Source organism: Nicotiana tabacum, chromosome 7 (genome assembly GCF_000715075.1).
Source record: "Nicotiana tabacum cultivar K326 chromosome 7, ASM71507v2, whole genome shotgun sequence".
NCBI lineage: Eukaryota > Viridiplantae > Streptophyta > Magnoliopsida > Solanales > Solanaceae > Nicotiana > Nicotiana tabacum.
Window position 1 is genome coordinate 165647564 of NC_134086.1, and position 26903 is coordinate 165674466.

Consider the following 26903-nt stretch of genomic DNA (forward strand, 5'->3'; position numbering starts at 1 on the left):
CTTCTTTCGGGTGCAAAAATTCGATTTCAATCAAATTTAAAAAACTTAAATCGAGGTATTTCAATTTTGTTTATGTCGAAACTCGTATAGTACATGCATATTTGTATTGCTTAATGTGTTTTCATGTTAATTTGTGTTATGTTTGTGTTTAAATTTGTATCTTATTTATACCCGGATTGATTTATTAGCTTTGGTACACAAAATTGTTAAAATTTGATAAATTATTTGTATTGTTAAAAAATTAATATTATTTATTTTGTTTGTTGTTCATATTTGTATTTTATGTTAGTTGTTTTTATATGTAATAGTGACCTTTTAGCGCATTAAAATAAATAGCCTTTTAGCGTAGTAAAATATAGAGCATGTTAGTGTTGTAAAATATAGAGCCTTTTAGCGTAGAGTCTATGTAGTTTAAGTATGCAGTAACTGCAAACTCTATCAAATTACACTTTACAAAATTAATTATTTAATTATAACAATAAACTTACAAAAGTAACAAATTCATATATGTTGTAAAATTAACTCAAATATCGAGCTTGGAACCCATACATAATTATTCTGTCCAATTTTAAATATAATTAATTATTTAATTTATTAAGCTAGCACACACAATTCTAAAATGTTAAAATTGACACGCATAATAATTAAGGATAACTCGGTGCTACCGAGCCTAAAAAATCGAGCCTGGAACTCATACATAATTATTCAGTCAATTGTAAACATAATTAATTATTTAATTTATTAAGCTAACACACACAATTGTAAAAATATTAAAATTGACACGAATAATAATTAACGATAACTCGGTGCTACCGGGCCTCAAAAAATAAGCTTGGAACCCATACATAATTATTTAGTCAATTGTAAATATAATTAATTATTTAATTTATTAAGCTAACAGACATAGTTCTAAAAATGTTGAAATTAACACGCATAATAATTAAAGATAATTTGGTGCTATCGGGCCTCAAATATCGAGCGTGGAACCCGTACATAATTATTCAGTCCAATTTTAAATATAATTAATTATTTAATTTATTAAGCTAACACACACAATTAATTTTGTTTAAATTATAGTAGACGACATGGACTTTCCTCCGTCTGCGCATCCCGGACCTGCCGAGGATCAGCTACTAGTGTTGCAGGGCGACCATAGGTCCTCATTTGTATGGGAGGGACAACTATCGATGCAGCCTCTCCGCCCCAAGAGACCTAACGATTTATGGGAGTTCATCGGGGAGCATCCTTTCCATGCCCGCGTAGTCGTGCGCCTACAGGCTACGGGCTTCTATACGATTTTTGAGCTTGGACGGATGCAGCTTGATTGGTCTCTCATCACGGCCTTGGTAGAGCGGTGGCGACCGGAGACGCACATTTTTCACTTACCCACTGGAGAGGCCACCATCACGCTGGAGGATGTTCAGGTTTTGTACGGGCTGCGCGTAGATGCGGAGGTGAAGGCGAAACTGAAAAAGGTAGAAGAAGAAAAAGAACGAATGCAAGATCGATTTAAGTGGTTGGAGCGGAGAATAAATGGCAATCGGGACTGCACATTTGCTTGTATGTGTTTAGTGTATTTTTCATATTTCATGTATTTTTATTATGTTGGCATGTTATGTTTGTATTTGTGGTGTAGTAATGCTTTATTTTAATTTAAGTGCAAGTTAAGTTTAAGTGCTTGTGTTGTTATATGAAACTATCAAACCACACTCTACATATTATATTTCCTACAATTAAACAACTTTTTCTTCACTCATTTCAAATTGTGGAACATAATTTTATTTGATATATATTGCAACATACACAAGTAAAAACATGTATTACAAAAAACAATACCAAAATAAAAGACTAGGGGTATCCTTGATAGTTGGGTACATTCGACGAACTTGCACCAGGAGCCGGATTACCACCGCCACGCACACCACCTGAAGGACATTTACGATGGTCGTGTCCTGTTTGCGAGCATATGCCACATTTACGCGCATAAACGGTGTCACCAACATCCATTTGGTTCCATATACGCGTTCTCTTTTGCACTTGCAGCTTGCGCAAATAGTCCTTGTTACATACCATCTTAAAAGGTTCCGGCGGCCAATAATGCTCAGCACCTAATGGCTGCAACTTCCCACTATACGTGTCTATGTATGCAGCAACACTGTATTGCCTATCAATATAGTTTGTTGCCCCATATCCAACTTGTTGAAAGCACTTCAATGCATGTGCGTACGGCATGTGGTAGATGGTCCATTTCCCACATGAACATAACCTTCTATTTTCATTCACCGTCTGTAGATTATTCCCACGGTGTCCGCGGATAGCGGTCTTAACTTCAAAAACACCCCGTTCATGATCGTACTGAAGAAATGAATGCCACTGTCTGGACTCCGCTCACGCCTCCATTCAACAATAGTCTCGGGGTTAAAGTGTTGCAGTGCGGCCATGTACCTGGGCAGATTTGAAAAAGACTTATCCCAGTCGCCATAAATAAGTTCAAATGCACGTTTGCGGCCGAGATATGCCTTTCTTTTGGTTATAGTACAACCATACTCCCGGTGGACGATTGTAATACACTCTTTAATCTTGAACCTAATGGACACTTCCAAATATGGAATCAAGATAAGAGAAATCAAGTCCACATCCAAGTTGAAGTGATTCTCATTGTATGTGTCCATTTCACATCTGTGCTCGCTAATAAATTTACCCACTTTCCACAAACCTGATTTCTTCTTGGTGGCACGCAACATCCAGTGACAACCCATAAAGTCTCTACGGCATACAACCTTGTATTTCTCCCTAGTTGATTCACTTACCGTCATCTCACGACACTCTCTTATACTGTAGATTTTTACAGCCCTAATTAGGCGAACTTTATCGGGGAACACCTGGTCTAGACTCATCCCACATCGCTGACCGAAATTCATCATCATCCCTTGTGAGGGAATCCACGTTCGGCATGCTTGGCAAATTATCAAGGTAGGGAATATTCCACTCATGAAATGGCACGTGGGACTCGTACACTCTTGGTCTAGCTGGAGGTGGAGGAACATGCTCCCTCGTCAACTCAGGTTCAACATTCACTTCCTCCTCCTCATCACCCTCATCATGGAAGGGTGTGTCATCCCCAGACTCATCCGCATTGTTGTCATAATCACTATCATCTTCCTGACTCTGCGCATCTGCCAAATCACGAGTAAATACGTCGTCTATGGGCAATTGTGTGAGGTCAGGAGCTTCAAGAAGCTCGTTTTCACTGCACATAAAGAACAAAATGATAAGTTACCCAACTTTGATAAATACTTTAGATATAGCTATATCACTTTACTTACAAGTCGTACTGTCTTGATGTTTCATGATGGATATTTTCTTGTTGGTGATGACTCCCAGATGGACCACCATGGTCCAATACTCCAGAACTACGCATATTCCAACTAGGGGCAGGGTCATGACTTGTAAAATTCATATCCGGACGGTACCCCCTATGAAAAATATGAGTGTAATACAAATCCAATTAAAACATAAATTAAACATCGCTAAAGCGTAGTAAAATTGAAGTTTACCAGTTGTCTTGTTGATTATCTAAAGTCAAAAAATTATTTTGTGGCTGCTCATTCGCCGGTGGTGACAAGTTTAAATCAAGGCAAGCTCTTTCATCACCAATCTGTCCGGCAAAAACTGTTTCAGAATAACCACCCGATGACTGAGGGTTATCCCTACTATGCACGCCCTCATTATTGAGAACGTCTTCCACCTTGACGTACATTTCCAATAATTTTATTACAATAAATTCACTATATTCATCCGGAATCAGCAAAAAATCTCTAAGAGTTTCATCATCCTCGATGTTAAACTCAGAATAATAAGCAAACCCTTGCGGAGTAACTGAATACGGAAATCTACCGGTTATTTTAAGGTTAACCGAACGCCTCCTCTCATTCATTTTTTTTTTACGTAACAACGATACCAATTTATCGTACTCCATAGTAAGCGGCAATTTAACATGACATTGTGGAGGTGAGCTATACCTCATAGAGTTATTCTCCAACACAACCTCACCCCCCCCCCCAATATAGTGAAACCCTTATTTTTGTCACTTCAGACATTGTAAAAAAATAATTGATAAGAAGAAGAGAGAAGTATGAACATAAGTTTGAAATAAAGTATTGAATGAATTTTTATAAAATTGAAACGCCTTTAAATAAGGCAAGTACGACGTTGGGGTGTAGAATTTTTCTATATAAAACGCAGTACATACTACGTTTTATGTATTGAATTATTGTTATGTCAGTTCATTATTGGTACGCAATTATTTAATGTAAAACGCATTATTATACTGCGTTTTACAAATATATCTTAGTAAAATGCAATATAGTACTGCGAACAACTTTAATAAAATATAGTTGTGCCCAACATCTTAATAAAACACAGTATAGTACTGCGATTTACAAATTTTTTTAAAGTAAAACGCAGTACTATACTGCGAATTACTTTAACGACAAAATTTTCGTTAACGTAATTCGCAGTATAATACTGCGTTTACTCATTTATGTAACTTTTTTTTTAAAGTAGTACAAAAATATTTTTTGTCAAAAAAATGATTAAAAAGGTTTCAGATTCCAATTTAGATGGGTAGTTTGACATGATATAAAGTTTAAAGGAAAAAAATTAAAACATATGGTCCTAAAAGCTTAAAGACAAATATTTGTGTGACTATAAAACTTCTCATTAAATAATAAGTGATTAAAATAAAAGGTTTAAAGTTAAATTATTTTTAAATATAAATATATGTCATTCTTTTTTAACAAACTAATAAGAAAAATGTGTCATTTAAATGTAAGCAAGAAGGAGTACCATTTTACCTCAATGGAATTCGAACCTCTAGTATATAAATTAAAGGTTACCACAAATTCGACATCGACCTCTCCCATAATATGGTTACAAATGGATTTATTTTTTAATGACTCATCCGATCCGCCAACTCAAGGTAATTACATTGCAAAATAATTGAAAAAGAGTATAAAAATCAATACCAAATGATACAATTGGCTACTTCGAAAAATACTTCTGTACAAAAAGCAAAAATAAGTCATTTATTGATCCGGCCTGCGAAGTGTAATATATTGGAATTAATGTGGGTATCGAATACTGGTAGCACCATATTACAAACTAAATCATTACTAGTACTAGCTATATTGTTCGTAGTAACATTAATTGATTTATCATTACAACATCCAAAAAGGTTTGGGCTTATGTTAGAGTTGCTTTTTGCATGCACTGTAGGTCGTTGATCTGGCAAGGTCCATACACTAAGCGTGTAGTCGATACAACTTGCTTATCTTCATCCTATATTTATCTAACAAAAAGTGGTGGTTGTTCAAAAATTTGCATAGCAGAATTCCCTTCTGAAAAGCTTCCTGACTTTGCTAGCTGATCTGCTAATCTATTTTGTTCTATGTATGCATGGCTAACTATTGGATCATGTAGCTTCCCCAGCAGATGCCTGCAATCAGTCAGGAGATTAGCATATATTATAGGCGAAATACATAAATTATCCCCTGAAGTATGGACCAAATCGATGTTACACACTTTTTGCAAACAAAAATAACTTTACACACTCAACATTTACAAACTGTACCTAATACACACTACTATGCCTACATGGCCAGTGCGTGGTTTACCAACAAAAATGAGGCGCGTGAAGAAACAAAAAAACTTATCTGACTCTTTATTTGAACGATTCAGATCAAATAAAATTTATCCAACGGTTTAAAATAATTTTTCTTTTTTCTTTTCTTTCTTTTATTTCGTTTCTTTTACTTTGTTTTGTTCTTTCTCAACAATCAGAAGACCTCCCCTGTTTTTTTTTTTTCCATCGTCCCTAGATCCCTGTTTGTTTTCCTGAAACTCCTCCCTAAAAATTAAGAAGAGTTTATTAATGAATAATGAAGCTTGATGGTCTTTGGAATTTTAAAGGTGGAGAGGGATTTTTTGGGTTTGTCTAAATTATTTTGAGATTTTTTTTGGGATATTAAGAATACTGTTGAAATGAAGGAATTAAAAGTAGCGGAAGAGGAGAAAGTCAGAGTAAGCATTTTCATTCCGCCTAAAAATGGTTTACTTATAATGAGATGTTGATTTAATCCTATGAAAATGGCGGATCTTGATAATCAATTTTGGGAATCACCTGCTCGAAAAGAAAATAACGAAGAAGAAGAAGGTAAGAAAGATAATGGAGAAAATGAGGTGAAAACAGAACTAACAGATGTAGAGAAATCTTAATGGGAGTCGAAGAGATGGCAGCCATGGTGGTATATTTGATGAAGAAGATGGGTTTAATTATAATTTAAAGTTTTTTCTTTTTTTAATATGTTAATGACACGTGTCACTATCTCATTGGAGCGTGACATTACACATGTTTTGAAAAACTGATCAAGAAAAGTGGTGTGTATTAGGAACAGTCTGTAAAGGTTGAGTGTGTAAAGTTATTTTCGTTTGCAAAAAAGTATGTATCAGAGATTTGGTCCATAGTTCGGGGGTAATCTATGTATTTCGCCTATATTATATTGTTATTAGAGATACATACATACATATATACATACATATATGCATTAAACTTTTACCCGCTAATTTTAAAAGTATATTAATAGTTAAGTACTGTGAATTTTAAAATTGAATGCATCAAGTTTGAATTCTAGATCTCCTCTGAGATCTAATTACAAAGCCGACTCCAATGTATTCACTAGTAAGGCTTGTGCATTAGGCCCTCAATTTTGGAGGGCCCCATTTTTTTAGAAATAATTTATATTATATAGGTAACCTATATAAAACATACTCCGTATTTTAGTAACTTTCAGTAGAAAAGTAGAGTCTTTCATATAAAAGGAATATGTAAATAACGTAAAGATTCGACTTGCTTAACAACTTCACCTCTCAAAAAACTAGAAGAATAATTAATATCGTATCAGTGAATTCAACGGACTGACATTTTCGATCAGCCAAACTTATAGAAAAATCAGCTTATTTTGAAAAATATTTTTTTCAATAGTATTTTTGGCGAGAAGTAGTTTGTGTTTGGTTAATTAATTTAAAAAACAACTTCTGAGCAAAACAACAATTAATGTTTGGTCAAGCTTTTAAAAATGCTTTTAAGTGTATTTTTCTCAAAAGTGCTTTTAAAAAAAAACTTTTAGAGTAAAACTATTTTTTCTGCTTATCCTCAGAAGTACTATTTTTCTTTCAAAAGTTTGGCCAAACACTATAAATTTGACCCCCAAAAAAAAGTTACTTCTAAAATTGGAGAAGTTATCCAAAACACTATAAATTTATAATATTCCGTTTGGGTGTTACCCCACAGCCTTGATTTGGCAGGGAGAAGGATGCTTCGAGGAAGTAACGTATATATCTATGTTTTTCTAAATTTCCTCCACTTTGTATGGTACACTCACTACTCCATCATGCGAAAGAAGCAACAGACGTACGTCGAAAGAACAGGAAGACGAGGTTTCTGCAAACATAGAAAAGGATGACGAAACAACTATTTGGAACGTCCGATCAAGAAGACAAAGGAAGGTGGCATGCACAATAGAAAAACAAAATTGCATGGATCTAACTAAAGAAGATTCCTTTTTTATATACATCCACGTATTTACAGAGTTCAATGAGTAGAGATAATTAAGAGATTAAACATTCTCCAAAGTCCAAATAGAGGAGACAGAAAATGGAAAAATACAATGACTGCAAATGTGACCAAAGTAGATATAGTTCGCTACCATACCGTGATGGAGGTAGGGCGTATACATAAGTAATGAATTCAGGTGAATCCAATATTTTCAACAAGGTATTTAGATATATTATATATATATTGATTAATTTCAAAAGTTATTAAATTTGAACGCTAATTTAAAAAGTGTAATAGATTCAACAGTAAGAATCTAAAAATTAAACTCATAAAATTTAAATTTAGAAATCCGACTGTGACCCTACTGCCTTCATGAGTTTGACATAGAGAAGGAAGCATCCTGGAAACATCACATCTTTGTTCTATATTCCTTTGCTTTGTACTAAAGCATTAAGCACCACCATCATCATTAAACGACAGCGTACGCAAGCATATATAGGACAACCTCCTCCTTTTATTCTATCAACTCCATAAAGAAGATGTAGGAACAAAGCCTATATACGTAAGCCAGTGCTTTCTAATAGTCCATAGATCAGCTCCATCTTTTGACGAGTTGAGAATCGAATAAGTTCGTATATAAATATATCAACCTAAAGATGACATATTTTATGGCGGTTATTGATGGAGTGAAGCAATGCATATCGACGCTATGGGAATTGCAAGAGATGAGATTCTCGGCCATATTTGATGACTTGAGCTTCATTGCTACGACTGTTATCATGGCTGCCGTCTCTTGTTTTATTGCTGTAAGAGAACCAAGATCATGATCCATCCTCTCGGCTATCTAATTAGCTTAACTTCCCTCCAGCTGTTCTTAGTATTGTTGACTAATTAATTAGTTTATTTCCGCGTTTTGCTTTTTCTTCAAGTATAATTAACGTACTACGTACGACACTTTGCAGTTTGTCATTGTTTCTCTACCTTTTAATTAAATATATTACTTAGTACTATGTGTTTGATTATTCAGAGCTCTCTCTGTGCATTGATATACTCATATACGCCATAACAAAAGAAAAATGCACCAAGGATTGTGGTAGATAAATAAGAAATTTAGAGGTTTTGAGTTGGGCCCCTTCAGAAAAATCCTGATAACTGCTTTCCTCTTATAATGAAAATTACTTGGAACCTCAAAACAGATACCGAATGGGAAACAAAAAAGAATTGCGTCTGCCGGGAGTCGAACCCGGGTCTATTGCTTGGAAGGCAATTATCCTAACCGTTGGACTACAAACGCTTAGTTGTCAGTTCTATATTCCATTATAAAATAATTCGTTCTTGTCTTATCCATTCAACAATTTTTCTTAAATTTAAAAGGTAATCAAGTTATAAATCTATGTTCAAAAATCACATTCTTTTAAGCACCCCGTGGACTAACAATTCAATAAATTCATATAGTATCGTCAGTTCAACTGAAATAATTTTATAATTTTGCGTTAACATGTTGATGCTAGTACTATAGAATGGATTATCACATCATTAAATTTTTGGTTTTCACATCATTTAACATAAACGCATGAAGGAAAAACTCTTTTCTTGGAAATTCATCCCTATGGCGAACTTTCAATTTCTATGGTGTGTTTAGTATGAAGGAAATTATTTTTATAAAAAATAAATAAATTTTTTTATTACTTATTTCTAGTGTAAGTTGATTGATGAATGCTATTTTCTTGTGTTTGGTTAGTTCATTATGTTTTTCTCACATTCTTTTTGAAAACTAAAGAAACCATTGAATTAAGTGAGACTAGAGTTAATCAAGTTGATTTTGTAAAGTGAAGAGTCGGTATTTCTAAATATTGTGTATATTCTTTATAGGCGAAATACATAAACAGTTTCTCCAAATTGTCCACAACGGTCAGTTGACACCTCAACTGAGACTATTTCCAGTTAAATATTTCAAGTGGCTATTAAATATATCACGTGAACATCCGAGTCTGGCAGACTATATGAGTGAGTTGCACTCGCCAGTGACATGTCAAATGAACCAATTAAAGAATAACATGTGTAATTTATAATAAAATTTTTGATAAATATAAACTAAACACATTAAAAAACTTTTTATTATCAACCAACCCCCCTCCCCCTCAAATAACCCCTCACACTAGTTTACTAGCACCTTCTAAGAAATTGGATGACAAGAAAGCGAAGCAAACCCAATTTAACATAAGCTAATTAGTAACCAAATTTTACACATGAAGGCAAAATCCAACACTTAGAGATAATTAAGCAAACCCAATTTTAACTTAAGCTATTATAACCCAATATTTTTTCACGTGAACCCAAAATTCATCAAATGACAAGCAAGTGAAGCAGACCCAAATTCGAATTAAGCACATTAGAAGCTAAAGCTTTAACTTTTAACTGGAACAGGAAAAGGAAAAAAAATAAGAAATTGGAAAGAAGTGAAAAGGGTAAATAACGTACGTCGGGTTCGAGCAAGATCCATTCTTTGGTGTTAGTACCAGTGGACCAGTGATTTCTGAGGTCGGGGTCAAGTACATGGGAAGCCTTCGGTGAAGGTGATTCTCGAGACACACCCTTTACTTTAAAGGGCAAAGGCTTTACCCTCGGCTCTAACTCTACCTCCATTGAAACCCTCGATTTGTCGATGTTTTTGTCAAATAAATATTGAGGTTTGCTCTTAACATCACTGTCAACTTAATTGTGAAGTTTGGTGTGTTTTGGTTGAATATTGAGCTCGTTGGAATTGAAGCCTCGTCGAGATACTCCCTCTCTCCGACACCCTCCATCGTCGGCAGTAGCCTCCCCATCCAGTGGTTATGGGGTGGTGTAATAGTGGGGTCCACATTGATTTAGGAGGAAAAAGAAAAGATAAGCCTAATTTTAAAAAGGAATTTTTACACTTCTATGATACATAAGAAACTTTTTTATCTTTAATGTTTAAGATTTGACTTAATTACATTTAGTATACTAAATTATCATCTCTATACCATAATTAATTAAGAGTATAATTAATGAGATGTGTTTTTACTCCTTAATTAAAGGATTTCCGTTTAATTCCAGTATCTCCACTCATCTCTTACTTTCTCTCTCCTAACTCCTTAGCCTCATACCCACGTTCTTTTTACCCATACCCACGTTCTTTTTACCATTTTTCATCTTCTGAAATCGCCCAATCTCCCTCTAAAATCACAGAAAATTGAAGAAACCCTTCAAACAAATTGGTTCCCCATTTTACTCCAGTTGAAGTTCATCAATGAAGAACAACAAAACTTCGAAAAAGAGTCCCAAAAAATCAGCAGTAGTTGATATACCCTCCTTTGATTTGGGTGTTTTATCCCCAAAATCACTCAAAAAGCAAGGAAAATCTCCACATGTAATTGCAGAGACTACTCATAGTTCTTCTCCCCGACAAATCAGAGCCGAGATGAGAACCAAACAAAAACACGATGTAGATGCTGGAGAAACTTCTACACCAGTCAAACGAAAAGGAAAAGAGATTTCTGTAGACGACGACTTTGTAGAAGAGGTCCCTAATCTTCGAACAGGAAAGAAAGCAATGTCTCCTGGTTCGAAAAATCTAAAAATGAAGAAACATTCAAAAAAATACCCTAAAATTGTTCGGAACCAATCATTGGCGAAGGTAAACATTTATTAGTTTCGTTTCTAATTTTTTTTGTTTGGTTTAGGATGGTTAAATCTGTGTTCTACGTGTTTTAGACAAGTGTAGATTAATTGTCTTAATTTTGAAGATTATTTGTAGTTGTGATGTTCTGCTTTTATAGTTTTAGATATTTTGTAATTTTTTTGTAGTTATATTGTTAGGTAACTTGTAATATTTGAAGCAGAATTGTAGTTATCTTTTGTTACTGCCTTTTTGTAGAAAATGCTTTAAATTATAGATATTATATAATCATTTGTAGTTATGTTGTAGATAAAATGTAGATGAATTTATCCTTTTTATGCATTTTATTAATGTGAATTAATTTATTATTTGTGCAGAATGGACAGTTTTTTGCCCCACGCAATGTTGATTATGGGGTGCTTAGATTCCACATTTTGTGCGATCCTAGCATTCCTAGCCAAATTAAAGAGCTTTTATCCTTAAATAGTTTGAATCTTTTCAAAAAGACGTGTTTTGGATACTTATTGTCTCTTCCCACCATATGCATGCAAAACCAAGCCATTCATCTTCTGATGAAGTATGAATTGACCAAATCCAATGAATCATATTTTTCTGTACAGTTAAAGGGTGAAACATTAAATTTTAGATTGCGTGAGTTTGCATTAATTATTGGTCTAAGATATGTTACCCAGGTTACTGATTTTGATTATACTCCCACTTATGTTAGCAAAATAATGAGCAACTATTTTCCTAACAAATTAAGAGTGGAGAAGTCTTATTTGAAACAGATAGTAACCACTAGATCTTGGGTAAACGATGAGGATGCGGTGAAGTTGTGCATCCTTTATCTTTTAGAATTTTTCATTTGTCCTTCGGACAAAGATCATATTTCTTTTGTAGATCACTTTAGGTTCTATTTGGTAGAATCTGGGCAGTATGAGTCATACCCATGGGGTATTAAATCTTTCAACCAGATGATGGAATCTGTTAGGCACAGACTAAATCTGTATGTACATTCTTATCTCATACGGGGATGCTCACTAGTATTGCAAGTATGCTTTATGAGTGTTGCTCTACTGTCAACACTGATCTAGCTAAAATGTGTTCTAACTCAATACCTCGCATACTAAGATGGTTAGCTACTAAGGGGCAGATTTGGTTAGCTACCTTTGAAGAGAAGATGATAAAGCCTGAGTGGATAAAAGTATAGTTTCTTTTATTACGATTATACATTTACTTTCAACATATCTACAAGTATTCTACATTTTCTGCCTTGATCAAACTAATTTATTTTTCCTCATTCAGTTTACCAACGTAGTTGAATCTGGAGAAGAGATTGCAGTGCTGATTTTGCCCGACAAAATTGAGTACAAAGTTCAAGAAGGTGAACAAACATCTGAGGTTCCCAATGCTGATCCTCCTATATTGGAACCCAAACAAACAGATGGAGAAGAGGATAATGAGTCTATTGCTGAGAAGATCAGTAAATTAGAAAAAGGAATTGAGCAGGTAATACATATAAACTACAATATATCTACATTTTATCTACAATATATCTACATTTCATAAATTGTCTACCAAATATCTACAAATTTGTAAATTCTGATATATATCTTTATATAATTGCATATGTTTTTGCATTGTATGTTAGGACATATTATGAAGTTAACAACTTACTGTCACACCTCCTTTTTCCGCACCCGAGGGGGCGCAAGGGAGTTTTTTCCAATTAAAGGACAATCGAAACGGGATTGGTTTAATTATTTCAGAGTCGCCACTTGGGAGATTTCGGGTGTCCCAAGTCACCAATTTTAATCCCGAATCGAGGAAAAGAATGACTCCATATTACAGTCTGCGTACCAAAAATCCGGATAAGGAATTCTGTTAATCCGGGAGAAGGTGTTAGGCATTCCCGAGTTCCGTGGTTCTAGCACGGTCGCTCAACTGTTATATTCGGCTTGATTATCTGATTTTATACAAGTGTGAACTTATGTGCAAAATTTAACTTTTAACCGCTTTTATCATTTACTGTTTTTTTATCAAGAATTGCAACGTTATAAAAATGTATCTCGAACCACGTTACAATCAATGTACCCGTGGTCATCGACACACTTTGACTCCGTTGAGATTTGGATTTGGGTCACATAAATGCGCACCCGAATTTAAGAAGGTAAAATTATTAGATACGCGCTTAAAGAGGCTATCGCGTTATTATTCTGGGAGGGTCGTGAGGTTTGCTAAACGACCCACCTTAGGGATTGAATGCTTCAATATATACATTAAATGAGGGCCCCGCAATTCGTGCGTTTTTCTTTATTTTTTGTCGAGGCTCATCTCATCTTTATTTTAAAAGGATATCCTATAGCAGCTACATTCTTCTATTAAGTTTGTCTCAAAAAAACACACAAGAGAATACCTTGATTGATTGCATGCTGAGAAAATACTCATTAGCTATTAGCGTACAACTGACACAAAAATGAGGAAATTGCAGCAGAGTTTGTACAAAGAGGGATGGCCTTCGTTCTATGTTCTATTATTCAAGAAAACTGAAACAGGGGATTGACGCACAACAGTATCGAAACGGATTATCCTTAGGCGAAGAAATTAGGCATATTTGACCTTATATATTAACGAGCATACGTATGAGGTTCAGTTAATTATTCATCACATGCTTGCCACTAACAAAACGAAACGACTGCATGATGATCCTGTCTAACTCAAGTGGTGTTATCACGTGTTTAGCTATGCGATTTTTATCTTTTGGCTGTAATTCAGATTGCCTAGTGTACCCTCAAGATACGCATATTCACTGAAGGATCAAGGCGAAACAAGTGTGATTACTGCGTTCATTTTAACAGACGCGACGCCATTGCTGGCCGAGTATTACTACTATCCAGCTAACTTCTTACTGATATACATACAACAATGGATTGCTAGACCAAACTCCTTATGGACTGAGAAACTATCTTATTACATAGTTTGAAATTTAAACTTTACATGTTAAATACCAACATTCTAAACAATGATCAACAAAATAAAGGTAGCCATGCTCATGTTTGGACTACCATAACCTTGTGCTTTTATACAGCTCCAAACATATCATTACATCAGTGAATTTAGAACGTGTACCTGGTATAGCCAAGCAAAAGCAGAAGGGGAATGATCAGCTGAGTAATATGCAACAAACACAACAACAACAAATATACAGCAACAACACAGCAACCACCAAAATAGCCACAATGATGAAGCTCAACAAGTGATCGAGCAATGGACTAATAATCACAGGAAAACAGGATAGGAAACAAAACCAGTCGAGAAAGGAAACAGAAATTTTTTGTGCTATAGCCACAGAAGTTCAATAACCACCAAGGCTCAGCAAGTAACCAGCACAGTTTCGACAATCAAGAAGACTAAAACTCAAACCAACAACACACAGAAAACTCAGTGTAGTGACAATCACAGTAGAAGAACACAGACTTCTCTTAATGGAACAAATAACAATCCCAGTTAGGATAACCGACTTGGTTTCTTTGTGCAATTTTTGGACAGTGTTCAGTTACAGTATTTCTGGAAATTTCTTTCTATTTTTTCAGTTTTCTTCAACTCACAAGACCTCTCTCCAGACTAAAAATTTTCCAGCCCTTTTTAAGTTCTCAAATGGCCTATTTATAAGCCAAACCCCAGGTCAGTCCAACTGCCTGGATTCCTGCCAGTTGCAATCTGCCCATACCCCCTTAACTCCCCATGCCTAAAGGCATCTTTCTCGGAATCCTTAATCAGCCCCCATGCTCTGTCTTATTACTCTAATCAAGGGTTATGGGTTTAGTTAAGTATTCAATTAATTCCCATACTCTTAGGTCTGGTCCCCCATTGGCATTAATTTAATCCTAATTCAGTACCCCATTTGTCAGCTCACTTAAACTAATTATTTCTGTTCTTTTTAACACCCAGAATACCCCGGTTTAACCTTGATTATTACTGCCCTGCCCATTGCAGCATCAGGGCATTTTGAACTCATGAAAGTTCAAATTCAGGACTGCCCTGGACTGAACCTTTTCAGTCGTTTTTGCAATGCAAACAAACTCATTCCAGACGATGCCGGGCATTCAGTCAGTGACAAGGTTCGATTAGTCATGCGAAATTATTAGCTCATTTGATTCATTAGTCATAGAAAACTAATCGACGATGTTTATCGAGTCGACTATACTAAATATAACAGGTAATAATCAGTCGCTCATATAAACAACACGTACAAGGTCCCGAATGTCTTAAAACATTTTTGTTCAATTACTGGGAACCTATATGAGTTAACTTATTTGACGATTAATCTAATCGACGAGCATGTATATCACAGAGTACATTCAGAACACACACATAGAAAATCAACCGACCAAATAAAAGGTCTTTGCTAGAGATGGAAGAAAACATGAAAAATAACAGATAATAACAAATAATCACAACAAATCATGCTGACAACTCAATCAAAACTAAAAAGGAGAGAGGACACTTACTGGGGAAGTTTAAACCGAAATGACCCAAGTCCGACTTAGCTTTGACCATTTGAGGCCGAACAAATTTTAACCAGGGTGTTCTCACATGAGAGCACCTTGGTCAAGATCCATTAAACCTCAAACCCCTTTCAAGACCGGCCGGATTTCCCAGGTGCATGTGTTCTAAGGTCTGGATTTTCAGATCTGGTTTTTTAGGAGTTGTGGGTAGATTCGGACCAAACCAAGTCTGGTTTGGTCACGAGGAGGGTCCGGGGAGTGTCTGGTATGAAGATGGGGTGGTTTGGTATAGGTCCGGGTTCGACTCGAATCTTCAAATGAAGATTCGAGACGAAGGAAGGTGATTCGAGGCTAGGGGGTAACAGATCCATGTTCAGGAGAGTGAGGGGGTCTTAGGGTGTTCAGGAGGTGGTCACCGGCGTTCGTGCCGCCGGGCTCTGGTGAAAGGGAAACTAGGGCGGCTGCTAGGGTTTGGGGGGGCTTCAGTGTTTGGTGAAGACGATGAGTGGAGGGGGGGTTCGGATAGGGGGCGTGGGGTACGATAGAAGGCTTATATACGGGGAGGCTGATTCAATCCTGGCCGTTGGATTGATTACAATTGATGGCCAAGATTGGGGAAGCTTAACCATACGGTGCCGTTTGGTTAAGTAGGGGGTCGGTTAAAAATGGGAATGGGTCGGGTCATGAGGGCCAATAAAGGCCATCGGATCAATGGAAATGAATGGCTCAGATTAACCATCCCTGAAACGACGTAGTTTTGGTGTTGAACTACGTCGTTTTGATGGCCTGGGGAATGGGTCGCTTGGGTTGCTGACTTGGGCTGCTTTTGGGCTTAGAATGTTCAAAACAAACAAGCCCAAGTCCGGTTAATCTTGCACTCTTTTCTTTTTGTTCTTTTTTCTAATTTTAAAAATTAAATAAATAAAAATAATAAAAACTGACATTAAAACAATCATTAATTTAAACCTTTAACACAGTTATCACACACATATTGAAATATTTAAGTAGGTTTAAATCACAACCTAGATGCATTTCATATTTTTGTGGATTTTCTTTTAACGACCGAATTATGGTTTTAATTACCCTGACATACATGCTTTGTATTTTGATCGGTAAGATTAGATGCAAAATGGACAGACCCACAAATGATTAACAACACATGTCACAGAAAACTCGAAACATTGTATAGCGAAGCCATTTGTCACTATTTTTATTTTCTTTTTGGAGCGATTGCTGGTAAAGCAAAAATCACGTGCTTACAGCTGCCCCTCTTTGCACGAGGACACGAAGGGTTTTCGCGCAAAGATAAAGCGGGCGATTTTTGCTCGTCCGAGTACTCCGTGTGAAGCATTTTTGAAAAAGATTTGACCGAACCTTTGCTTCAGAGGTTTCCTACATATCCTGGGCTGAACAGGAATCAGGTCAATGTAGTTCGGGAAATTTTGGTAGCTGGGACTACCGTGTGACTGTAGTGCTTGTTGCTGTTGTGCGTTGTTGCATGCTGCTGTAGGATGCTACCGCTCACCGATCTCCTTGTTACATTGTTCTAAAAGGAAAAACAAGAAGCTAAGCTAGACTATGGATCATGAGATCTCATCCATCTTCAACTTGTTCTTGTTGCCTTGCTTTCTTGTCGGCTAACGCTTTCCTCTGATTGCCCTTATTTTGTGAACTTAGGAGATGATGCTGCTCCTTCGCCTTTTCTGAATGCCAGTTTTCATCACTTTGCTTGACTCGCTGGGAACATGCCCTCTTCTTCAAGCCTTTCAATTGTTTCTTCGGCGGTATGGCTTTTTTCATCAAAATTGTTTCGTTGAGCATGCTATAATGTTCCCACACTGCTCCTTTTGAGACGCGTTCCTTCTTCCTTTTGAATCGCGCGCTGGCTTTTGCAGCCTTCTACTTCTCGGTGCTGGGGATTTTATTGTTTCCTGCTTGGGGATCTCTGTTGTAACCTTCAGTCTTCAGGTGGGGTTGCTGATTCCAAAATCTAGAGCTAAAAGTATTCCCGTATTATGCTGGTGGGCGACCTAGAACTTAAAAGTATTCCCGCATTATACTGGTGGACGACCTAGAACTTAAATGTATTCCCGCATTATACTGGTGGGCGACCTAGAACTTAAAATTATTCCCACATTTTACTGGTGGGCGACCTAGAACTTAAATGTATTCCCGCATTATACTGGTGGGCGACCTAGAACTTAAATGTATTCCCGCATTATACTGGTGGGCGACCTAGAACTTAAATGTATTCCCGCATTATACTGGTGGGCGACCTAGAACTTAAATGTATTCCCGCATTATACTGGTGGGCGACCTAGAACTCAAATGTATTCCCGCATTATACTGGTGGGCGACCTAGAACTTAAATGTATTCCCGCATTATACTGGTGGGCGAACTAGAACTTAAATGTATTCCCGCATTATACTGGTGGGCGACCTAGAACTTAAATGTATTCCCGCATTATACTGGTGGGCGACCTAGAACTTAAATGTATTCCCGCATTATACTGGTGGGCGACCTAGAACTTAAATGTATTCCCGCATTATACTGGTAGGCGACCTAGAACTTAAATGTATTCCCGCATTATACTGGTGGGCGACCTAGAACTTAAAATGTATTCCCGCATTATACTGGTGGGCGACCTAGAACTTAAATGTATTCCCGCATTATACTGGTGGGCGACCTAGAACTTAAATGTATTCCCGCATTATACTGGTGGGCGACCTAGAACTTAAATGTATTCCCGCATTATACTGGTGGGCGACCTAGAACTTAAATGTATTCCCGCATTATACCGGTGGACGACCTAGAATTTAAATGTATTCGAAATTGTTTCCCCGTTCTTCCGAGAAAATTTTGACAATCGGTAGAAAATTTTCTGCCCCGGTTTTCGGTGACTTCCCTGGCGTTGCATCTTGCTGACATCATCAATCCTTCGTTTTCCTGCAGCAGACAAAAGGATTTAATTAGTTTTCATCGTGGTGGTAGAAGGTGCCTTTCTGGCGGATGATTTTTCCTTTTTCCTCTTTTCTCGTTCTATGTCCCATAATTGATTAGTGGGCAGAGTTTTTCCTGCTGGGGGTATCTAGCCTGCTGGGGATTGGCTTTCAATTAATCCCCTTTTCTGCTTTCTCTTTAAGCACATGCTGTGAGAGTCTGCTTTTAACTCCCGAAACCACTCCCTTTAGGAGCTTACTTCCTCCAAAAATTGCCGGGCACGATCACTGCATTTCCTGGGATCGGCTTTTAAGACTGTTTGTATCATCCTGTATTGGATGAATTCCCCTCTGGTTTCTGGTAGTAAGCTTTTAAAAAATATCCCTTTTAAGACATATTTTAGGAAAAGAAATAAAAAAAGGAGAAAATCTTTCTGAACCAATATTTTGGTGGGAGAAGAAACTCAAAAGGACTTATCTGGAGGACATGACTGGTCCCCGTGATCATGACGTGCACCACAGATTCCCGACCCAGTCTATTTGTATCAATCGATTTGCCCGATGGTCTGATTTGCTGGGGATGATAAAGGAGTGTCCATTTCGTTTCGAATGTGGTAGCTTTTGTTGATCTGTCTTGTCGCCTCATAGTGCCCTTCGAGGGGTTTTCACTAATGAGACTCTCTCTTTTCTCTCATCTCCCGGCGCCTTATGGTGCCTGTGAAGGTTTTCACCAATAAGACTCTCTCATTTCATATCCCTCATCTTACATCGCCTCTCGGTGCCTGTGAAGGTTTTCACCGATAAGACTCTCTCATTTTATTTCTTTCGAGGAATCGGGGCGTTGTAGATACGACCCTCTTTTCTGGAGATTCCTTTGACCATCAATTCATTCCCAGTCTTACGATCCTCTTCTTTGCTGGGGATCGGTGTATTATTCTCGGCCTCATTTGCCTGACTCGACATCTCTTGAACATTGATCGGGAGGTCTTTTGGACGTTGATGTTGGTTTTGGTGTGGAGTTAAAGAAAGGCTATGAAAATGAAAATAATTTGATGGGTGGTGTGCTACAACTTTTGGAATCAAACCTTTGTTGGAACTTAAAACATAACCTCTGCCCCAGTTTTCTTGCTTGGGGAATTTATTTTTTTCACTTATGTTGCGCTATGTGCGTTACGCACACTGTGCCTATTATGCACACTATGTACCTTATGCATCCTATATTCACTATGATGCATACTATGACCGAGCCGTGAGGCGCCTACGTATCCTCTTTGAGGAATCAGGTCAAACGTAGTTCCCACGGTTTTGTATTTCTTATGATTTTATCTTTTCTTTTTTTTCCTTCTTTTCATTTTCTTTCTCTTTTCTTTTTCTCTTTTTTTTCATGTCTTTTCCATTAGTGCTTCCAAAAGAGGGGTATGAAAGAATTACTTAAGGCTCAAAGGGGGAAGCAAGGGTTAAACAGTGTTTGGATAGAAGAAAGAATTGCCTCCGTCATCCCATTATCCAATAAATGCCAAATACAAACAAATACACCAACAATTGCCATAATTAAAGAAATTACGCATAATATCTCTTGACTGCATCTGAATTGATAGCCATGTCGACGCATCTACCTTCGACATCTGTCAAACACAAAGCACCGTTGGACAATACTCTGGTCACGATATACGGCCCTTGCCAATTTGGGGCGAATTTGCCTTTTACCTCGACCTGATGTGGGAGGATTTTCTTCAATACCTGCTGCCCTACTTCAAATTTCCTGGGGCGCACTTTCTTATTATATGTTCTTGCCATTCTCTTCTGGTACAGTTGACCATGGCACACTGCTGCCAATCTTTTCTCATCTATCAGGCTCAACTGTTCCAATCGAGCTTTGACCCATTCATCATCATCAATCCCGGCTTCAGCGACAATTCGGAGGGACGGAATTTCGACATCCGCTGGTATTACGGCCTCAGTTCCGTACACCAACAAATAAGGAGTTGTGCCTATGGAAGTTCGGACGGTAGTGCGGTAACCCAACAAAGCAAAGGGTAATCTCTCGTGCCATTGTTTGGACCCCTCCACCATTTTTCGCAGTATCTTCTTGATATTCTTATTGGCTGCTTCGACTGCTCCATTCGCCTTGGGACAATAGGGGGTGGAATTGCGGTGTGTAATCTTGAATTGTTGGCATACCTCTCTCATCAAGCTGCTATTAAGATTCGCACCGTTATCCGTGATGATCACTTTCGGGATCCCAAATCTGCAGATGATATGGGAATGAACAAAGTCCACCACTGCCTTTTTGGTTACCTATTTGAAGGTTTTAGCCTCAACCCATTTGGTGAAGTAATCAATGGTCACTAGAATGAACCTATGACCGTTGGATGCTGCCGGTTCGATGGGCCCAATGACATCCATGCCCCATGCGTGCTGACATCGTATGTAGCTCTGTTGGCGGAGAATGAATCAAATCTCCATGTATCTGGCACTGATGGCATTTCCTCACGAAAGTGATGCAGTCGTGTTCCATGGTGAGCCAATAACACCCTGTTCGAAGGATCTATCTTGCCAATACGTATCCGCTCATGTGTGACCCACAAACTCCAGCATGTACCTCTGCCATAACCGTCGTTGCTTGACTGGCATCTATGCATCTCAACAATCCCAAATCCGAGGTTCTTTTGTACAATACTCCTCCACTGAGGAAGAAACCATTCGACAAACGCCGAAGGGCTCTTTTTTGGTCTCTAGAGGCATGTTCTGGATATATCCCCATTCTGAGGTATTCCTTGATATCATGAAACCAGGGTTCGCCATCTGCTTCTTCTTCTATGGCATTGCAGTAGGCGTGCTGATCACGGACCTGGATGTGTAGAGGATCAACATACATTTTGTCAGGGTGGTGCAGCCATTGATGCTAAGGTGGCCAAGGCATCCGCAACCTCATTGTGAATTCTCGGGATATGTTTGAACTTCACCGATCGAAATTGCTTGCTCAGATCATGCAAGCATTGTCGGTATGGTATGAGCTTTAGATCTCGTGTTTCCCATTCACCCTGAATTTGATGTACCAAGAGGTCCGAGTCTCCCAAGACCAAGACGTCTTGGACATCCATGTCAGCGGCCAAGCGCAGACCCAGAATGCAAGCCTCATACTCGGCCATATTGTTGGTGCAATAGAAGCGTAGTTGAGCCGTAACAGGATAATGCCGTCCTGTTTCAGAGATGAGTACTGCTCCTATTCCAACCCCTTTCGCGTTTGCAGCTCCATCGAAGAAAAGCTTCCAACCCGGTTCCTCAGGCAATTCCAACTCATTTGTATGCATTACCTCTTCGTCAGGAGAATACGTTCTTAAGGGCTCGTATTTTTCATCAACGGGATTCTCTGCCAAATGGTCTGCTAGCGCCTGGGCTTTCATGGCCGTCCTCGTCACATAGACGATATCAAACTCTGTGAGCAGAATTTGCCATTTTGCCAACCTTCCCGTGGGCATAGGTTTCTGAAAGATATACTTCAATGGGTCCAAACGGGATATGAGATAAGTAGTATATGAAGACAGGTAGTGCTTCAACTTCTGAGCTACCCAAGTTAGGGCGCAACATGTTTTCTCGAGTTGAGTGTACTTGACCTCATGTACTGTGAATTTCTTGCTAAGATAGTAGATGGCTTGCTCCTTCCTTCCTGTGTCATCATGTTGCCCCAATACACAACCAAATGAATTTTCCAAGACCGTCAGGTAAAGAATTAGGGGCTTCCCGGGCTTAGGCGGGACCAATATGGGTGGATTAGACAGATACCCCTTGATTTGGTCGAAAGCCTCCTGACACTCTGCCGTCCAACCTACCGCAGCATCCTTTCTCAGCAGCCGAAATATGGGCTCACAAGTCGCTGTGAGTTGAGCGATGAACCTGCTGATGTAATTGAGTCTACCCAGCAAACTCATTACCTCTGTTTTGTTCTTTGGCGGTGGCAAATCTCGGATGGATTCAATTTTGGATGGGTCTAACTCAATCCCCCGTCGACTGACGACGAATCCTAGCAGCTTTCCTGATGGAACCCCGAATGCGCATTTGGCCGGGTTAAGCTTGATATCATACCTCCGGAGTCTTTGGAAAAATCTCCTTAGGTCTGCTACACGGTCCTCCTGACGCCAAGATTTGATGATCACATCATCGACGTACACCTCGATTTCTTTGTGTATCATGTCATGAAACACAGCAGTCATTGCTCGCATATATGTTGCCCCGGCGTTCTTCAATCCGAACGACATTACCCGATAGCAGTAAGTTCCCCATGGCGTAATAAACGCTATTTTTTCCGCATCTTCCTCGTCCATTAGGATCTGATGATAACCCGCATAGCAATCTACAAAGGATCCGATCTCGCGCCCCGCGCAATTATCGATCAAGATATGGATGTTGGGCAATGGAAAATTGTCCTTGGGACTTGCTTTGTTGAGGTTGCGGTAGTCGACGCACACCCTGATTTTTCCATCCTTCTTTGGGACTGGTACCACATTGGCCGACCACTCGGGATATCGAGTGACCCGAATGACCTTCGCTTGTAACTGCTTAATTACTTCTTCTTTGATTTTTACACTCATTTCTGTTTTAAATTTCCTTAGTTTTTGCTTGACCGGAGGGTATGCCGGGTCAGTGGGCAATTTGTGAACCACTAAATTGGTGCTCAATCTAGGCATATCGTCATATGACCATGCGAAAACATCTTTGAATTCCATGAGGGTTCTGATCAATTCTTCCCTGACATTCGGCTCAATGTGGATGCTGAATTTGGTTTCTTGGACGTTATCAGCGTCTCCTAGGTTTACAGCCTCAGTGTCATTTAGGTTAGGCTTGGGTTTTTCTTCAAATTGGCATAATTCTCGGTTTATCTCTTCGAAGGCTTCACCTTCATCATATTCAGATTCATCATCACAAACGACCTCTTGCATCATTGAGTCAGATTCAGATTGATTTATTAGACTAGGTCGAAGATCCGCTGTGCATGCCATGTCATTAGAACCAGTAAAAAGAGAACTGTTCAGAAAGAAAAAGAATAAAACAAAATTAAAATGGGACAAAAGAAAAGAACTTTATTAAACTTGCGGGATAAAAGGGTTCACACTTTTACAAAAACGAAAGTAAAATTTGGATTACACCCTTGAATAATCCGAACAAACAAAACACACAAAACATAAATCAAAGCCTACTACCAAGACTCCCCTCGGACAAGAAGAGGAGTAACTGTCCAATTATTGGTCTTGGCCTCAGGCCCCACAAACTGTATCTTTGCCCTGCTGGAACCTTCTCCAGCTTCCACCATACTGACATCCGCGAATAGCTTCTCAAAACTCTGATTCAGGTCTTCATTTATACCGATCAAAGGTCCTAGAATCTTTGGGACCGGTGGCCCCTTGGCACTTGCTTTGACAAAAGACCTTGAGAGGCGTGGCACTGGTTTAGGCAGAAACCAGACCCTCTTCTTCATTTTTCGCGCTTGATTCCTATCCGCTGCGGTTGGTTTGAACCCTAATCCGAAAGTTTCCGAATTTTTGGGAAGGGAGACAGGTTGGACAATCCCTTGCAGCTCGACCCCAGGCCTTTTCCCGGCACAAATCCATTACCCAGCATTTCTGAGACCATCATGACTGTTGCGGAAGCTACCCTAGGGCGCGGGATGATATCTCCTTCAGAAAACTTGTTGGCCGACCCTGTATCAAAAATCTGGTAGACCCAAGGACCTTTGTCATCAGCGGTCTCTATGAAAGGTACAATGGCTCCGCCCATGGTGCACGTTGTATCCTCGCCGTGTAACACGACCTCTTGTCTTTCCCACTCGAACTTCACCATCTGATGTAGGGTGGAAGGCACTGTTTTGGCTGCATGAATCCAGGGTCGTCCCAACAGCAGGTTATAAGATACTGTAGCGTCCAACACCTGGAATTCCATGGTAAACAGAACCGGACCAATGGTCAGTTCAAGTACAACATCCCCCACAGTGGCCGTTCCGTTTCCGTCAAACCCTCGGACACAGATACTATTCTTGTGGATCCTTCCGTGGTCGATCTTTAACTGGTTCAAGGTAGATAGTGGGCAAATATTGGCGCTTGAGCCATTATCCACCAATACTCGAGTTACCACCGAGTTTTCACATTTGACAGCTAGGTATAGAGCCTTATTATGCTCCGTACCCTCCACCGGCAGGTCATCATCTGAGAATGTTACCCTGTTCACCTCGAACATCTTGCTGGCAATGGTTTCCAGGTGGTTTACAGAAATCTCACTGGGTACATAAGCTTCGTTCAATATCTTCATCAGGGCTCGACGATGCTCCTCAGAGTGGATCAGTAATGACAACAGTGAGATCTGGGCCGGTGTTTTTCTCATCTGTTCGACCACAGAATAGTCTTGTACTTTCATCTTCCTCAGGAACTCTTCAGCCTCTTCTTCGAACACAGGTTTCTTGGTTGCAGCTGGGTTGGTTCTTCTTAGCTCCACCGGAGCAAAACATCGACCTGATCGAGTCAGCCCTTGCGCTTCACAACTGACTTCTTCCACCTGTTTTCCTTTGTACATCACCACCGCCTTTTCATATTTCCAAGGCACCGCCTTGCTATCAATCATTGGCAGCTGGACTACAGGCTCTATGGTGACCAGTTCTTTATATGCCCCCTTTATCACAACGACAAGTACGGGTGGAACCCCTGATATTACCAACTTGTTTGGCTCGGGTTTGCTTATTATGGCAGACGGACTCTTTCCCAATATCACTATTGGCTTGACGCTTTCTCCCTGTGATTGTACCCTCGTTCCCCCATTGGTTGAAACTTCCTTTGGGGCGGCTTGAATCATCATCACTGTTTGTGAGGGTTTTCTCAACTCTCCTCCCTCATACACCAACTCAATCATGTGAGTTTCGTGGTGCGCTGGCAGTGGGTTTTGGTTGATGTTAGGAGCTTCTGGTGTCTGAACCTCGATCTTATTGGTGTCAATAAGATCCTGTATGGCATGCCTTAACTTCCAACATTTCTCGGTGTCATGCCCGAGCATCCCTGAGCAGTATTCACAACTGATTGATCGATCCAAATTCTGAGGTGGGGGATTTGGTTCTCGAGTCTGGACAGGACTAACCAAACCCAATTGCCTCAGCTTGTGGAACAAAGCGGTGTAGGTTTCTCCCAACTCCGTGAAAGTTCTTTGTTTCCGCAACCTGTCATTCCTAGCATCTGGATTTCCCCGAAAGCCTGCCCCTAAAGGGCTTCTATATGCCCTTGGTAGAGGGTAGGTGTTTTGTGGTGGCGTATATACGTTCTGGGGAACCGGCACGCGCCATTGTGGGCGAACCGGAGGCTGAGTGTATGCCTGAGCTTGGTGTACGGAACAATGTGGTTCTCGAGGTGGATAGAAATTTTGTGGTGGGTTGTATGGGTATTCTGACCTGTGAGGTCTGGGTTGGTTGTAGTGCGGCCTGCTAGCCCTGGACCAACTACATGCCTCGATCGTGGCAACCTCTTCTTTCTTTCTTCTCAACGCACCTCCCGTGCCGTTTTGAATAGCCTAGGTTGTGGCCTTGAGTGCCGAATAGTTCAAAATCTTGTCAGACCTCAAACCCTCTTCTATCATGACCCCTATCTTGACCACCTCGTTGAACGATTTTCCAACTGTTGTCACCAAGTGACCAAAGTAGGTTGGATCCAATGTCTGCAAGAAATAGTCCACCATTTCTCCCTCTCTCATGGGAGGATCGACTCTAGCTGCTTGTTCTCTCCAGCGGAACCCGAACTCGTGAAAACTTTCCCCGGGTTTCTTCCCAGTTCTCAATAATGTGAGACGGTCAGGGACTATCTCGAGATTGTACTGGAAATGACCTGCAAAAGCCTGCGCCAGATCATCCCACGTGTACCACCTGCTGGAATCCTGCCTGGTATACCATTCTAGTGCAGATCCGCTCAGACTTTGGCCGAAATAAGCTATCAGCAGCTCATCCTTGCCGCCTACCCCCCTCATTTTGCTACAGAATCCCCGCAAATGTGCCATGGGATCACCGTGCCCTTCATATAAATCAAACTTAGGCATCTTGAACCCAGCCGGGAGTTGGACATCTGGAAAAGGGCACAGATCTTTGTATGCTACGCTGACTTGGTTCCCCAGCCCGTGTAAGTTCCTGAAGGACTGCTCCAGGCTTTTGAACTTTCTCAGCACTTCATCC

The 26903-nt window shown here is 39.3% G+C and overlaps 1 non-coding gene across 1 annotated transcript; it reads right to left on the reverse strand.

The window, feature by feature from the left end:
• Window positions 1-8837: 8837 nt before the first annotated feature.
• On the reverse strand, window positions 8838-8909 carry TRNAG-UCC (transfer RNA glycine (anticodon UCC)). The gene has a single exon. It is a non-coding gene; the product is annotated as a tRNA-Gly (tRNA).
• Window positions 8910-26903: the final 17994 nt, after the last annotated feature.